We start from the raw sequence: 17,122 nt of genomic DNA on the forward strand, positions 1-17,122 counted from the left end.
AAAACATGAACCCAAAGAAGCAATTCTTGAAGGGCACCACTTCATCAACCATGTCTGCCCTGAGAGTCTTTTTGTTTTGCTTTTTTTTTTTTGGTACCGGGGATCGAACTCGGATCCTTGCGCTTGGGAGGTAGGCGGCGGAACCACTGAGCTAAATCCTCGGCCAGAGAGTATCATTCTTAATGGCTAACCACATTGCTAAAGCTAAGAAGCCCTTTACTATTGGTAAAGAATTGATCCTGCCTACTGCTAAGGCCATGTGTCATGAACTTTTAGGCGAGCTTGAAGTTCAAAAGGTGACAAGTGTTCCTTTATTGGCTAGAAACATAACTAGACAAATTGTCAAAATAACAGAAAATATTGAGGCACAATTGTTAGGATTAATGAGTCAGTGGTACAAAACCTAGGCTGACAAATCTACTGACACTGACAACAAAACAACAATGCTTGTTTTTGTGTGACGCGTTTTTCCAGGAGGACGTGAATTGAGAATATGTTAGGTGTACTTTTGTCAACCAATATCATAGCTTAATATCTCTGAATGATTGACTACTCAAGCCACCGTTTTCTGCTCACAAAATGGCCACCATGAGCGACACCTACGGTCGCGTGGCCTGCCGCCCTCGCAGTTGCCGGGTTCTTGCCCAACGCTGGTTTTAGAAAAGCTGCAGTCACAAGAAGGAAGGCTGATTAGACAAAGAAATCCCACCAGATCTGCAAGCCAGGGACTGAGAGGGTAGGAAGGGCGAGAGAAAGGAAGACCGAAAACAAGGTGCATAGAGGAGAAAAGGCGAAAAAAGAGGCCTACTTGCATTTTAAGGCCTCATTGCTGGAGGCCACAGGGAGACTTTGAGTTCTCGCGAGATCTCGAGACTGTAAGACTGTGGGTAGGCTATCAGTGAGAAGAGGGAAAGTGAAGCTCAAAGAAAATAGGACATCTTTTGACTCTCGGGGTTTCCAGGCAGGACGATCAGGGGTCGATGGGACTGACTAGGAAATCCCGCGAGGTTAGGAGCCGGAGCGCGCAGTAGCCGGGCAGAAGTCTCAGCCGCAGTGGAGTGAGGATGTGAGAGGGAGGGCGCGCACCTTATGTGCTGACGTAGCAGCCTTGGGAGTGGGTATATTAACTCGGCGGCCGCGCTGGGTGCTCCACAGCCTCAGTTCTCCCGTGAGAGGTCCGTTGCGGTGAATCAGGGCGCTCCAGAGCCTCAGTTCTCCCGTGAGAGGACCGTTGCGGTGAATCAGGGCGCTCCAGAGCCTCAGTTCTCCCGTGAGAGGTCCGTTGCGGTGAATCAGGCGCACTCGCTCGGCAGCGGAAGGCTCCGAGTTCTCGGTATTCTTCAGGGATGAGTCATGTGCAGGTGGAAAATGCGCTCGGGCTGGACCAGCAGTTTGCTGGCCTAGACCTGAACTCTTCAGATAATCAGACTGGAGGAAGTACAGCCAGCAACGGACGTTATATTCCTCCTCATTTAAGGAACAGAGAAGCTACTAAAGGATACTACGACAGAGACAGTTCAGGGTGGAGTTCTAGTAAAGATAAGGATGCATACAGCAGTTTTGGATCTCGCAATGATTCAAGAGGGAAGTCTAGCTTCTTCAGTGATCGTGGGAGTGGATTAAGGGGAAGATTTGATGATCGTGGACGGGGTGACTATGATGGCTCTGGTACCCGTGGAGACAGGAGTGGCTTTGGCAAATTTGAACGTGGTGGAAACAGTCACTGGTGTGACAAATCAGATGACGATGACTGGTCAAAACCACTCCCACCAAGTGAACGCTTGGAACAGGAACTCTTTTCTGGAGACAACACTGGGATTAACTTTGAGAAATACAATGACATTCCAGTTGAGGCAACAGGCAACAACTGTCCTCCACATATTGAAAGTTTCAGTGATGTTGAGATGGGAGAAATTATTATGGGAAACATTGAACTTACTCGTTATACTCGCCCAACTCCAGTGCAGAAGCATGCTATTCCTATCATCAAAGAGAAAAGAGACTTGATGGCTTGTGCCCAAACAGGGTCTGGAAAAACTGCAGCATTTCTGTTGCCCATCTTGAGTCAGATTTATTCAGATGGTCCAGGTGAAGCTTTGAGGGCCATGAAGGAAAATGGAAGGTATGGGCGCCGCAAACAATACCCAATCTCCTTGGTGTTGGCACCAACCAGAGAGTTGGCAGTACAGATCTATGAAGAAGCCAGAAAATTCTCATACCGATCTAGAGTTCGTCCTTGTGTAGTTTATGGTGGTGCTGATATTGGTCAGCAGATTCGAGACTTAGAACGTGGATGCCACTTGTTAGTAGCTACTCCAGGACGTCTCGTGGATATGATGGAAAGAGGAAAGATTGGATTAGACTTCTGCAAATACTTGGTGTTAGATGAAGCTGATCGGATGTTGGATATGGGGTTTGAACCTCAGATACGTAGAATTGTTGAACAAGATACTATGCTTCCAAAAGGTGTTCGCCACACTATGATGTTTAGTGCTACTTTTCCTAAGGAAATACAGATGCTGGCTCGTGATTTCTTAGATGAATATATCTTTCTGGCTGTGGGAAGGGTTGGCTCTACTTCTGAGAACATTACACAGAAAGTCGTTTGGGTGGAAGACATAGACAAACGGTCATTTCTTCTTGACCTCCTAAATGCAACAGGCAAGGATTCACTGACCTTAGTGTTTGTGGAGACAAAAAAGGGTGCAGATTCTCTGGAGGATTTCTTATACCATGAGGGATATGCTTGTACCAGTATCCATGGAGACCGTTCTCAAAGAGATAGGGAAGAAGCCCTCCATCAGTTCCGCTCAGGAAAAAGCCATATTCTAGTGGCTACTGCAGTAGCAGCAAGAGGACTGGATATTTCAAATGTGAAACATGTTATCAATTTTGACCTACCAAGTGATATTGAAGAGTATGTCCATCGCATTGGCCGTACAGGACGTGTAGGAAACCTTGGCCTTGCCACCTCATTCTTCAATGACAGGAACACAAATATTACTAAGGATTTGTTGGATCTTCTTGTTGAAGCAAAACAAGAGGTGCCATCTTGGTTAGAAAACATGGCTTTCGAACACCACTACAAGGGTAACAGTCGCGGACGTTCCAAGAGCAGTAAATTTAGTGGAGGGTTCGGTGCCAGAGTATGTCGACAAAGTAGTGGCACTGGCAGTTCCAGCTTCAGCAGCAGCCATGCAAGCAGCAGTTGCAGTAGTGGAGGTGGCCATGGCGGCAGCAGAGGAGTTGGTGGAGGTGGCTATGGAGGCTTATACAACAGTGATGGTTATGGAGGAAATTACAACTCCCAGGGGGTTGACTGGTGGGGTAACTGAGCCTGCTTTGCAGTACGTCACCCTGCCAAACAACCCAATATGGAAACCACATGTAATTTAGCCAGACTATACCTTGTGTAGCTTCAAGAACTTGCAGTACATTACCAGTTGTGATTCTCCACTGAAATTTTTTTTTAAGGGAGCTCAAGGTCACAAGAAGGAATGAGAGGAATAATCAGCAGCCCTGTTCAGAAGATGGTTTGAAGACTTCACTGCTGTAGTTTGGATTAACTCCCCTCCCACCTACCCCATCCCAAACTGCATTTATAATTTTGTGACTGAGGATCATTTGTTTGTTAATGTATTGTGCCTTTAACTTTAGACACCTTTTTATTTTGATCTCCTATTGGCTCAGTAATGCTCAAGATATCAACTGTTTTGACAAAATAAATTTACTGAACTTGGGCTAAAATCAAACCTTGGCACACAGGTGTGATACAACTTAACAGGAATCATCAATTCATCCATAAATAGTATAAGGAAAAAACATACGCAGTAGCCTGCATTAAGGCTTTTTGATACTTGCAGATTGGGAGAAAACAACAAACATCTTAAAGCATATTAATGCAATTAGTTTCTAATGTGGCAAACTGTATTGTTAAAGTTCTGATTTGCTCACTCTATCCTGGATAGGTATTTAGAACCTGATAGTCTTTAAACAAGCCATTCCAGTCATGATGAGGTGATGTATGAATACATGCATACATTCAAAGCACTGTCTTCAAAGTTAATGCAAGTAAATACAGCAATTCCTCTTTCAATGTTTAGGCAGATCATTAATTATGAGCTAGCCAAATGTGGGCATGTTATTACAGGGAAAGCTTAAAGGTCTGATAATTTGAAATAGGTTTTTAGGAGAAGTCATCTACTTAGACTTTTTAAATGCCTGCCATAAATGAAATTGAAATGGTAGAATGGCTGACCAAAGCAATGACCAGCCCTCCTTAGGGCCCTGGATGATTTTTGGTCCAGTAACGCATGCTAGTGTTGATGTTTTTTGGTCAAGAGCGTATGAACAGGAAGAATTATGCAGCAGGCTTTATTTTAAATGCCAATTCACATTACTCTTTTCAAGCTGTGTTGAGATGTTAATCTGGCTTTGTAAAAATGGCTTCAGAAGAATAACAAACTGAAATCTTTGAGATCACACAGGTTGGGAATATGTACATAACAGCACAAGGTGTCAATTCTGCTCCACAGTGCAGTTTAATCAGTTTTAGTTGCATAGGTTTCCATTGTATTTATGGTCTGTTTATGCTAAATCTGGCCAAAGACGAGCATTGTCCACCACTAAAATGCCTCTGTCACTTTGAATTCTGGGCTAATTTTGTGGCCAGAATGTGGTGATCCAAACACTCAATCTTTTTACAGTGGCATGGAAAGATGGTAAAAATTTCCTAAAGTGCAATAGATTTGCAAGTTGTTCTAAAATTTTTTTAAGTAGGTGCACTTGACAGTATTGAGGTCATTTGTTATGGTGCTACTTCAATTAGTCTAGGTTTAGGCCCTTGTACATTTTGCCCATAACTTTTTACAAAGTACTTCTTTTATTGCACAGAGAATTTTATATATATATGTCTTGTGCGTGTCCTTAAAACTTCCAATCTTATTTTGTCTCTTGGAGATTGTTGAACGCAGCTTGTCTAGGAAGTGGATGGGACTAGATTCTAAAATTTATTTGGGGCCATGGGAATGACAGTTGGGAAGAAAACTATTTGCACACGACAGATTTCTAGATACTTTTTGCTGCTAGTTTCATGTAATATTTATTGAACATTTTGACAGATATTTATTTTTGTAAACCTAAAAGTGATTCTTTGAAAGTTTAAAGAAACTTGACCAAAAGACAGTACAAAAACACTGGCACTTGAATGTTGAATGTCACCATATGCATAAAATTATATATTTAGGGGTAGTGTGAGCTTTTAATGTTAAGTCATATTAAACTCTTAGGTCAAATTAAGCAGACCCGGCATTGGCAGTGTAGCCATAACTTTCTGATGTTAGTAAAAACAAAATTGGCGACTTGAAATTAAATCATGCCAAGGTTTTGATACACTTGTCTTAAGATATTAATGAAACACTTCAAAACACTGAAGTGTCCAGATTATCAGATGTTTATTGAGTTTAGTTTTGTGTATTTTTTTTTCAGTGAATGTCTGGCACATTGCAATCCTCAAACATGTGGTTATCTTTGTTGTATTGGCATAATCAGTGACTTGTACACTGAGCAATAGCATTTGAGCAAGTTTTATCAGCAAGCAATATTTTCAGTTAGTTTCAAAAATCATTTAAGAATGGAGTTAAACTTGCTGAATGTAAATTGAACCTCAAGTCACTGTAGCTTTAGTAATTGCTTATTGTATTAGTTTAGATGCTAGCACTGCATGTGCTATGCGTATTCTGATTTTATTAAAATAGAAAGTTGAACTGCACAGTCTCCTTTGTTCTTGTTCAACTGTGTTTTTTAGAAATGAAAATAAAGTTGTGCTTTTGCCTGGAAAAAAAAAAGTCTCTGAATGATTATATATCAGAAAAACTGAATTGATCACTCTGTGTTAGTATATGCACAAATGGAGCTAGCTCCATGACTGGACAGCATTCTGGTTTTATTATTCAGGTCAAAGAGGTCATTTCTGAATATGAGTCTACACACTGTCATCCACAGAGAAGCACTGGCTAGCTGAAAAATGTCACCTGAACTTAATGTTTTGCAGGATGGGATAAAAATTATCAAACACATTAAAATATGTGTCCTTAACTCACGTCTGTTCATGCAGCTCTGTGAGGAGATGGACATAAAGTACACATGCCTTCTCTTATACACAAAAGGCTTTCGAAAAGTAGATCAATCAGTGGCCAGAGTTTGAATTATAAAAGCCAGTCCAGAAATTTATAAGAGCAGTCACCACTGGTAGTACAACATATTCAACCTGCTCAATGAACTCAATCTGTCATTTCAGGGGAGAATGACACCTGAGTTCAAGTTGACATAATATGGCTGCATTCAAAGACAAAACTGGAATTATGGGAGAGATGAGTGAATATTAGGATTTTTGACATGTTTCAAACATTAGCAGAGAATGTGAAAGAGATCGAGTCAGGGCCTCTGCCCGTTTAGGTGGATGACCACCTATCTTATCTTTCAACAAAATTTGAGCATTACCCAATTACAAAAGACCCCCAATCTGGAAGAAATGGATCTATGACCCATTTGTGAATAAGCCAGGTGAACTGACTTTGTCAATGTTAGAAGAGGATCAACTGCTTGAGATCACAAATGACAATGGGCTTGAAAGTATGTTTGAGGCAACTTCAAATCTCCATACTTTCTGGATTAAAGTCAAGGTATAATATCCTGAGATTGCAACAAAAGCATTGAAAACTCTGCTTCTGGTTCTAACGCCTTATCTTTGTGAACCAGGGTTTTCCACAATGACAACCACCAAAATGAGATTAAGGAGTAGACTCAACGTAAGCAACATACTTGGGGTGTCACTGTCTCCCTTCACCCCTAGATAGAACATTCTTCTTGTAGGAAAAGAACCTCAGAACTCCCACTGGTTCTGCATTATGAGTTGTATAATTATTTCATTATATATTACAATGGAAAATAATAAAAATATACAATAAATGTAATGTATTTCTAGTTATCCTAAACCAACCCCTTATCACCACCACTTGGTCCACAGAAAAACTGTCTTCCACGAAATTGGTCCCTGGTGCCAAAAAGCTTGGGGACCACTGCCCTATAGACAGCAAGGGCCATATCTGGTGCATCTTTGGATCTCTAGCACAGTGGTAAGAATAGGAAAGATTCTCAAGTGTTTCATTTTTTAAACATACTGGCTCATTTTTTAAATTTGCAGTGGCTAAACTACATTTTCCTTTGATAATGTTTTATAAGAAACATTACAATGTTACAAAACATTAAACAATTCAATTACTTATTATGACCACAATTTCTTCCATTGAATTTTATGAATTTCAGTTGTTTTCAAGTGGCTTTTTTTCCCCTTATACTGGGGCTTGAACATAGAACCCTGTGTATGCTAGGCAAGTGCTCTACCACTGAGCTACAGTCCCTGCCTCCTTAAGTAATATTTTCTTCATTAAGACTCTTACATTTATTAGGCTGCAAGAGAGAAAAGCAAAGTAATTGGGTTCAACTTCCTACAGATTAACTTCAAATTTTAAAAATTTTATTGAACATCTACTTTGCAATAGGCTGAACCTAGTACTGGTGAATCATTACCTTTTTTAACTTACACTGACTGTGGGCCATTAGATTCCCCAGTGATAGGGGTTCAAATTACAAGAGAGAATAGCTATTCATTCTTTAATGACATTTTATCTAGTTATAAAAGTAGCTATTTTGATTAATTACATACAGAAACTTAAAATTATCCTTTATTCAGGCAGGCTGAGGTAGCACCTCATTTTATTTTCACACAGCCATATTCTGTGCTTATAATTTTATATAAATTATGCATTCTATGTACACTATTTAAACTTAATATTAAAACACAAATATGGTCCAAAATCACCCAATGTTCTTCTAAAACACAAATTTAATGCTTTTTAATATTCTCTTTTATAGCAAGCACACATTTTAACCAATCTAATTCTGATAAAAATTTAATGATTACCAATTTTCCATTACAAATAGGGTAGCAATTAACTTTACTATGCATTAATCTTTATCTGATCCTCTGTACCTTCAGAGACTCCAAATAGTTATTAGAAGGATAGACCATAACACACTGCATACATGGATTGATATGTCACGCTACATCCTATAAATACGTAAAAATTAAAAATATTTTAAAAACCTTTTCAACTGGAAACACATTGCTAAAAAGCTTTCCCAAAAGGCTCTATCAATTTATGTTGCCATTAAGTACACGATGATAGCACCTCTAATACTACACATATCAATACTTCTACCTATCTTTTCATTTGTATGTGTTGGTTTGATGAGAGAATATTTTAACCATCTTTATCCATATATTAATTTTATTAGTAAAAAGACCAATAAAAGTGATTAGATCCACTTGTACCACCGAAGGTTCAAGCCACCTGGAAATGACACAGATGAATTTGGGCCCCATCGTGAACGTGTTAAAATCTGTCTCTGAAAAAATTAATCAGAAGAATTTCATTGAATTAGTTGACCTGATAGCACTCATCCTCTTTTCTCACCCTTCTTACCATGCTCTGAATTTTATAGTTTTTATTATGAAACTTTAAAGCCTTCAAAATGACAATTGTATTTAATAAGCTCTGAGTCCTCACTCCTTAGCAATCCTCTTTATCTAAGCGAATACGGATCCCATTATCCACATGTCTATTTCCTTCCACATTCATCACTCCCACAAGCAATAAGTAAAGAAATGGGTATGGCTATGTTCTAATAACATTATTTACAAAAGCTGCTAAAAGCCAGATGTGGCCTTCAAGAAATAGCATGCCACCAAGACAGACAGTATCATCATCCCTGCTTATTATTCTTACTGAATGTACCGGAAAATGGAAAGTGTAGATAGTACCTTTTCCAGGTGTGTATGTGCAACATACTGAATTCATGGAAGTAGAATCACAATGCTTGCACAAGCAATTAGTGCTAAAGAAATGGTACATTTAAGGCTCTAAGGAGAAAGCAAGCAGAAGAGAGAGTGAAGATGCAAGACAAGGACTCTAAAAAGGTGTGAAAGGAGAGTCAGGGTAAAAAATGCAGACACATTTTTAAGTGGGGATGAAAGGATGACAGACTTCAAAAGAACCCAGATGAGGAAATGCAGTTAGATGGCCACATCTACATGAAGAGAAGGAAAAGGTCACATTCAAGACCCTAGACACCTGTGATTACTGGTACAGTAAGAGAGGGCATTGGGAATAACATAACTGCTCTAAGCAGCACTGACCAGTAGACCTTTCAGCTATGACAGAAATGGGTCAACCCGGCATGGCTCAGAACTCAGTTGGCAAATGTGATACATTTCTTGAGAATCACTCAAGACTCAAAGTTACTCCTATATACCCACTTATATTAATCATAACTCAAATTATGCTTGATAGCATTTTTAATACTTTTCTATGACTATCTTAAACTATTTTATCTAATATATTCATACAATTTTTCAAAGCATTTCATGTATTAAAGTTATGTTGTAATCAGTTTACAAGGAAATAGATTTAATACAGGACACATAATTTATAGAATTATGTATTTTATAATATTCACCCAAAAAGTCAAATGCAGAGGAGTACATGTGCAAGAGACCCAAAGAATCCAGCCAAGGCCCTGGACCCCTCCCCTCAGCAGTGCCCCCAGTGAATAAAGCCAAAGGCCTAACGCCTATGACAATGTCTCATGTAAGTTTATATCAAGGATCTGTACCAGGAAGGCCCAAGGGCCAGTGGTGGAAGGTAGAAAGTCTGCACCAGGGAGGTGAAGGGTCTGCGCCACCAGGCTGAGGGATCTGCACTGGAACCAGGAAGTGATGCTCAAGGCAAAGACCAGAGCTCCCCTGAAGAGAACAGCAGCCATCCCCAGTGACAGCGAGGACCCAAACTCCTCTGATGATGAGAACAGCCAAGTTCGTATCAGGAAAACCAGCCGGGGAAAGCTTCTCCAGGAAAATCAACAACATACTTTCTTCCCCTCCAGATCTCCTTTTATGCTGTTGGCAACCTATCTCATTTTTATCATGGATGCATAATTATTGGTATTATTTGGAGATGGATCCTGGTAATAAACGGTTGAGAACATATGGTTCCTACACTGAACTAGACAGAAGGAGACTTATTACATATATCTTAAAACTATGAATAATGTTTACAACATAAATTATACAACTGACTTGGTTAAACGTAGTTTTAGAACTCCTTTTGACTTATTTACAGGTACTCCTATGTTATAAAATTCTACTTTAATAATTATTTGTATCAAAATTAGAGTAGAAATTCTTTCATCAAACTCCATGAACCTCCCTCCCTCCACCCCCCCCCGTATCTTCCTATGATACTTCAAAATATTTATAGGAAAAAGTACTACTGGTATCTTAACCTAACATTCTTGTAAAGCCCAGAGAGAAATGATTAGTGCTAGCAATGGATGGAGAGAAATCCATCCCTAGTTTCCCTTCTGATACTTCCCCTTCACTTAAGAGAAAACCAGGACTGTTCGTCTGATTCCAGTAAGACGAAGGTAAAACTGACAACCACAGAAGGAACTATTTGGTTGAAGACTTTGGGAGGGCATTTTGGTTGAAGAAATAGGATGGACAGAAGAGATTGCTCACTCCTATTCTTTTCCCCATTCACCAGTCACTGTGGTGCCGCAGTTATGCCAGCCGTGAGAGTCATCAGGCAGTGCTATATGATGAGAACAAGGGTTAATGGCTATTAATTGCATAAGATATTTAAAAGTACTTTCTCCCCATAAGAATAGGTTAGGGCTGAATAATTCTAACTACTAATAATGACGTACATAATTTAAGAGGTTTTATCCAGCAATCTACCACAGTAAGGTTAATTATATTCTACATCTCTTTACAGAGAGGAAGAATTCCATATCATATTTTATATACATACCTTGAAAGACTAAAATTCAATATCTCTTTTAGGGCTCAGTCAATTACTCATGTTATATCATACCTATACTATATTCTCATAATTATTCCTTCTCAGTAAATGAAGTATTAGACAATATTCTTTTTGTAGCAAACCTCCATGTGCTGTTTTTCCAAGATATCATTTTCATTTGTACCATCGGTTCAAAAAACAGCTTTTCAGATGAGTGGGGGCAGATACTATTACATCATCTTTATATGTACATCTGTAAAGCACATACTGACTTACAAACATTTAAAATGTGAGGAGTATTTCTTGGAACCTAGACAACACAGTACAAATAAGCAGTTATTGCCCTCTTACTTGGCTCATCAGTCTATACATGTATTTTCTCAGGAACTTTTTTTTTTTCATTTTATCTTTCCTTCTATGAATGTTTTCCTCTGTCACAGCTTCCCTAAAATAGGAAAAGCAAAGGCACTCTCCGATCTCATGCAGGTCAGGGTTGTTGCGGCTCCATCAGAAGGGAGGGGCAGTAGAGAAGGGTTGGAGACACAGACTGTACTGCCTGAGCTTTAATCCCAACTCTGCTGCTCATTGGCTGAGACAGGTTATTCCATGTTTCTGCACCTCAGATTTCTTCTCTTTAAAATGAAAATTATGGTACCTAATTCCTAGGGCTATGCTAAGGACTAACAACGCCTGGCAGGTGGAAAGTGCTAATTAAAACCCTGCTGTTATCATCAATAATGAGTTATTCATTCCAGTTAATTCTCCAACTCTCACTATATATATATATATGACACATGTAAAAGTGCTGCTCCATAGGGCCAGGGATTTAGTTCAGTGGTTCCTTTGCCTGCCTCACAAGTGAAAGGTCCCAAGTTCGATCCCCAGTACCAAAAGAAAAAAAAAGTGCTGCTCCTGTCTGGGCATGGTGGTATCCCATGTACTCCCAGTACTCAGAAGGCTGAAGCAGGAGGATTATGAGCTCAAGGCTACACAGTGAGTTCCAAGCCAGCCTGAGGTTGTACAGGAAAATCCTGTCTCAAAAATACAAACATAAAAAGTGTTACTCTTAACCATACTGTGATATGACACCCTGATCTATCTTCTACCACAGAAGATAAAGCCTAATTAGAATCATGTTACACAAAACTAATGAAACAAACTTCATGGTTCCTGAACTGCACTGGCCCCTTCCAAGGCCTTGGGAGGTCCAAGAAATATATTCATATGGCCATACGCTTCTGCAGAGTTTGCGAAAGATTTTAAATGCAATCTGTAAGAGCATTCTTTCTTTCCACTCCAACTTCACATTTGCCTTTATCTGAAGTAGCTTTGATGTGGCTCTGGGACACTGGACGATCTGGATAAGGGGAGTTTCAACTGGGGATGTGTTAAAGTGGTTTCTGTAGTGCTATCTTGGTATAGAAACAGCTCTCAGGAATATTCCCACTGCCCACTGTGCTAACAGCGTAAGGAAAGGCCAGGATGGGGGGAGTACACCATGCTGACCAGATGTTACATGAACCTAAAACTGACACATCCTTTCCACAGGACCAACAGTCACAGAGACTGCACTGGAGAGGGGCTGCCAGGCCACAAAGTCCTTTAATGCAGTAGCCCTGGGTCTAAAATAGGTCTAGAGAGGTCTTCAAAGGGCCATAGACAAGAATCAATATAATAATCAGTAAAGCAAGCTCCCTTCCTCTCCTTCCCTGACACAAGATTAAGTGATAGTAACCACTGAAGACACTACCCAAGATGTGCCTAACCTAGAGAGGAGCACTTCGCCTAGGTAGTACCAATCTAATCATAGTGGTCTCAGAAAACTCAAAGTGACAATGACATGGAACAAAATAAAAATTCTTACAAAGTGCACAATAGTAGCATCCCCCACTTCCTGCTTATTGAAAACATGCTCTTTGGCAGGGCCCTAGAACCATGGAGCTGGAGAACAGGGTGCCTGAGCTACAATAATGAATTACAAGTCAGTATATAAGGTGTGCGTGTTTTAGCCCTTTAGTTTGCTCTTTGACACATTCTGCTTCCTACACACATCACCTGCCTCCCTGCCACCACCGTCCCTGACCTTCATGTGGACTGTTAGCCACTAAGAACGTTAACCCCAGCCCCCCAGGAAGTCTCAAGTCATAATCCCAATGTGCTAACTTCATGTTATGAATGAAAATTTTAAGCAAGGTGCACTCACTTCATAGCTATGAAAGGTCTTTCAACTGACAGGACTGGGCCAACCTTGGAGGCCAGGAAAAATACAAGATGCACTGTAGAGCTGGTGCTGGCACCAGCCTCATGAGCTCCCCAAAATGAGGCCAGTTCTCAAGGCTGCTAAGCCCACAGATGCTTCAAAGATTCATCAGACTTCCAACTGTTTAACCATGAAACTAAAGCAAGAATTCTCTACCACAATCATGAAATTAGAATGTTTCACCAAGCAACCTAAATTTGCACACAAAATGAAATAAGACATTACTGTGACTAATTACTCTTTACTACCCTTTTCGAAGATCAAAACATCCTTTAAAAAATGTCAATTTAATTTTACTACTAAAGATTAGCAGCAGGTGATAAATGGGAAATTCAGTGTCCCTAAATAAAGTGAAGCAGATTCAGCTTAATCTTCACGTATCTAAGGGAAATTAATTCAGAACAAATAGGAGCATAAGGTATGAAACTACTAGGAAAGTGAACAAAAAGTATATGATAACACACTGTTAAAATACATGTATGCTCAGTTTAGATAGCCTAAGTGATACTAAAAAAAACCTTTTTTTATCTAGTCCTTTCCAAGTACAACTCATTCTGCTTCAGACATATAAATGAACCAGTGTCCAGGTGTACAGATTAGAAAACTGTTCTCATACCATATGGTAAGTCTCCAAAGGAATAATTAAACAAATACCTTCTAGTCATTTTACAAGTCATCTACCATCTTCCTCTGCCCTTTGCCTATAGTTTCCTAATCTTTCAGTACTAAGCAGAATTATGTCCCAAAGTTGAGATTTTTGTTGTTGTTGTTGTTGTTTTTGGTTTTTGGTACTGGGGATCAAACTCGAGACCTTACCCTTGCCAGGCAGGCATGGCACCACTGAGCTATATCTCCGGTCCCCAAAGTTGAGATATTTATGAAGGGATTAAAGACTAGATTCATAATAGCGCCTTGACACCCAGTCACCCAAGACAAGTAGTAAAGCATTGTGACAAAAACTACTTCAGCAATCCCTTAAGGAGGGTTTATTAAATACTAAAATGCTGATTTCAAGTCCAGTTAAAGCCAAGTAAAACCATCAGGTCCTAGACTTACAGACAACCTACAAGGGAACATGAACATGAATGAAATATCTATAAACTGTAATTTATAACTTGAGGCTAAACAGTCCCTGTTTCAAATGAAATAGCCTATACGTATGTGATTTCCTCTAGAATAAAGCTATGGAAGAACTACTGTGAATCCAAAAATTAGATCATGTTGAACAGGAAATTCAGAATGAAAAGTAAATCTGTTATAATTTAAGAATTACTGAGGGAGCCTGACAAAATGGTGCATGCCTATAATCCCAGAACTGGGGAGACTGGAGCAGAAGGAAAGATCAGGAAGTTGAGGCAGCCTGGTCTACATAGTGAGACCCTGTCTCAAAATTTAAAAAATTAAAGAATTCTAAGAGGTGACTGCTAAGTAACTATGATTTTTAAACATCTTCTTTTTCTGGGCAGATCCTATATATTATTTGCATATACCTCCCACTCCTAAGGAAAAGATAGAATTTACAATTTCCTGTAGGTGTTATTTTTCTTTCCAAATGACTACCAATGACAGGCATGATGCAAACAATGAAGAAATTATCTGTAGTCTGAATCATAAAACATTATCCCTCTTTAAGAAAAGGGATTGTCAAAAACTGTAATTTTAAGATTTAAGTCCATTTATATTGGTTTATTTTAAACTTATTTCAGTTAGGGCATATCATTTGCTCCCCCCCCCCAAAAAAAAACCTAAAAAATTTCAAAAAATTTTTCATTAAACTCATTAAAATAGTGTTACAGCAAAACCAAATAATTTTAAATCATTCTATTTCATCTGGGTTTTTTTCTTTATAAAGAGCTTGGTCATTAGAATTCATATAATAAATAAAAGGCAACATCCAACAGATCAGAAAAGCATCTTTCTCGTGGCTAGAAGTACAGCCAAGCTACAACGGGAGACAAGAACAGACCTCCCTGACAGTAGACAGACTGAGATCAGAGAAAAACATCCAAAGTCTTCACACTCATTTGGAAAGGCCTGATTCTGAGATAACATTGATCTCCAGGATGGTAAATCATAATTAAGTATTATTCAGCATCCCACAGGACAATTTTATGTACATTGATGTTACCATGCATGCATTGTTGAAAAGATTTTATCTGTGAGAAAGTTAAACTACAACAAGAATAAAACATAACTGTGAAGAAAAATGATAAATGTTTTCCATAAGTTTAAGTTATATTTAAACTGTAGGTTTTAACATGGTAGTGGTTTGTTAAAAATCAACATAGTGAGTATCAGTGTTTTGAAATGAAACAACACTGCAGGAAACGACTCATTTTATCAGTCTTTTGTTTTCAGTCTGTATGAGGAGGGAGTAGCAATTTAAACTATTTCATACTTGGATCTTACTCAAAAAGTCTGAACACCATTGGCTCAAGTGTTGTCTTTACAAAACAGAGTATTTTTCCAATTTCTTTCTTCATGCTGATGGATTATGCTAACTCGTACAAACAGTTATAAAAAAAATTGTCTCATCCCCGGCCAGGACATACCACAACTACATAGTGGTCAATAACAAAAGCCTTCAATATTTCAATAATCATTAAAAGGGCTGCAAAAGAGGAAGCTGATTTGTTATCACAGTGATACAAAGAATATCCTGTCTATATCTAGCAAATGGCTATAAATCTGGCAATTCTAAAATACAGAATAGAAAATGAGGTTTTTTCCAACCATAAATTACAATTTGTTAAAATGACTATTTTTTCCCCTGAAGAATTCTCCCCACTCCCCAGTTATCTTTGCAATAATGGTGAGACTGTGGCCTGTGATTCATTCACTTCCTAGCATTCGTTTTGATGTTACATATTAACACTGGCGGTGATAAAAGTCTTAGTGAGAAACTATTTGTCCCTTTTTGTTGTGAGGGGAATTTGTTGGTTCTGAGACTGGATCTTGCTATGTAGGTCAGGCTGGCCTCAAACTCATAGCAATACTCCTGCCTCTGCCTCAAAGTACTGGGATTACAGCCATGCGCCACTGTGCCCAGCTTATTTGTCCTTTTTTTAAAAGGTAAACTGAAAAGCCAAAAATAAGTTCACTACGACTAAATCATGTCAAGTCAAAACACTACATCTATAAGAGTTACAACATCTGAGAAAGGTTAAGTCCATGGGAGTGAACTGGCTTTGCCTCCAAGATAAGCCCCAAGATGCAAACTTGCTGCTAAGACATCTATGAAAGATGATTCATCTCATCATAAAACAGAAACACAATACTAACTGAGCAAATCTGTTAAATGTCTATGGCCAACATAGTTGTATGGCTATAAATTACTTTAAAGTATATTCTCACAATGAGAAAAGGCTGTAAAAGTTATTTTAGAAAGAAAATAGTAAAATTCAGATTGTTAACTTGAACTTTAAAAAAAATCAATCTGTAAGTGATTTCCACTTGCAGTGATGATTTGGATCACAAGTTATTAAGACAAGATCAACCCACTTGGATCCCACCTTCAAACATGCCTAAAATTAAAATCAGCACAAGCAAAAATCAAAATCCCTCATAGAAGGAAAAAAATCCATAAGATTAAAAGATTAAATTTTCTTTGGAAGAGGAAATTCCTTTGTAAAATTCCTCTGTTCTTATTGCTGAAGCTCAATCTGTTGTTTAGCAGATACTTAATGAAATTAAGACATGATTAAAGAGATCTTTAGAAGCTAGAGTCTAAGTAATATTTTTCTAGGAACCAAAAAAACAAAGAAGAGAAGCATGTGGAGTGTTGCTCTTATTTATTCTTATTTATTCTTATTTGCTCTGCTTGTTTTATATTGATCTGGCTCATAATAACTGTGACCCGCCATCCCAAGCAACACAATGTCAGCAGGCTCCCTCCATGGCTGCCCTCTCCACAGCACACTAGAGGTCCTCACTAAGGAGG

General features: G+C 38.9%; 1 protein-coding gene and 1 pseudogene across 1 annotated transcript in view; one reads left to right on the forward strand and one right to left on the reverse strand.

The window, feature by feature from the left end:
* The window catches only part of Aven (apoptosis and caspase activation inhibitor), a 190,122-nt gene that overhangs the window by 61,510 nt on the left and 111,490 nt on the right, over positions 1–17,122 (reverse strand). The gene's annotated exons all lie outside the window — the stretch shown is intronic.
* LOC101719555 (ATP-dependent RNA helicase DDX3X pseudogene) lies at positions 1,274–3,557 on the forward strand (annotated as a pseudogene).

The sequence above is a fragment of the Heterocephalus glaber genome, unplaced genomic scaffold (assembly GCF_053883595.1).
Source record: "Heterocephalus glaber isolate CG9 unplaced genomic scaffold, H.glaber_assembly_v1.0 deba00000809, whole genome shotgun sequence".
Classification (NCBI taxonomy): domain Eukaryota; kingdom Metazoa; phylum Chordata; class Mammalia; order Rodentia; family Bathyergidae; genus Heterocephalus; species Heterocephalus glaber.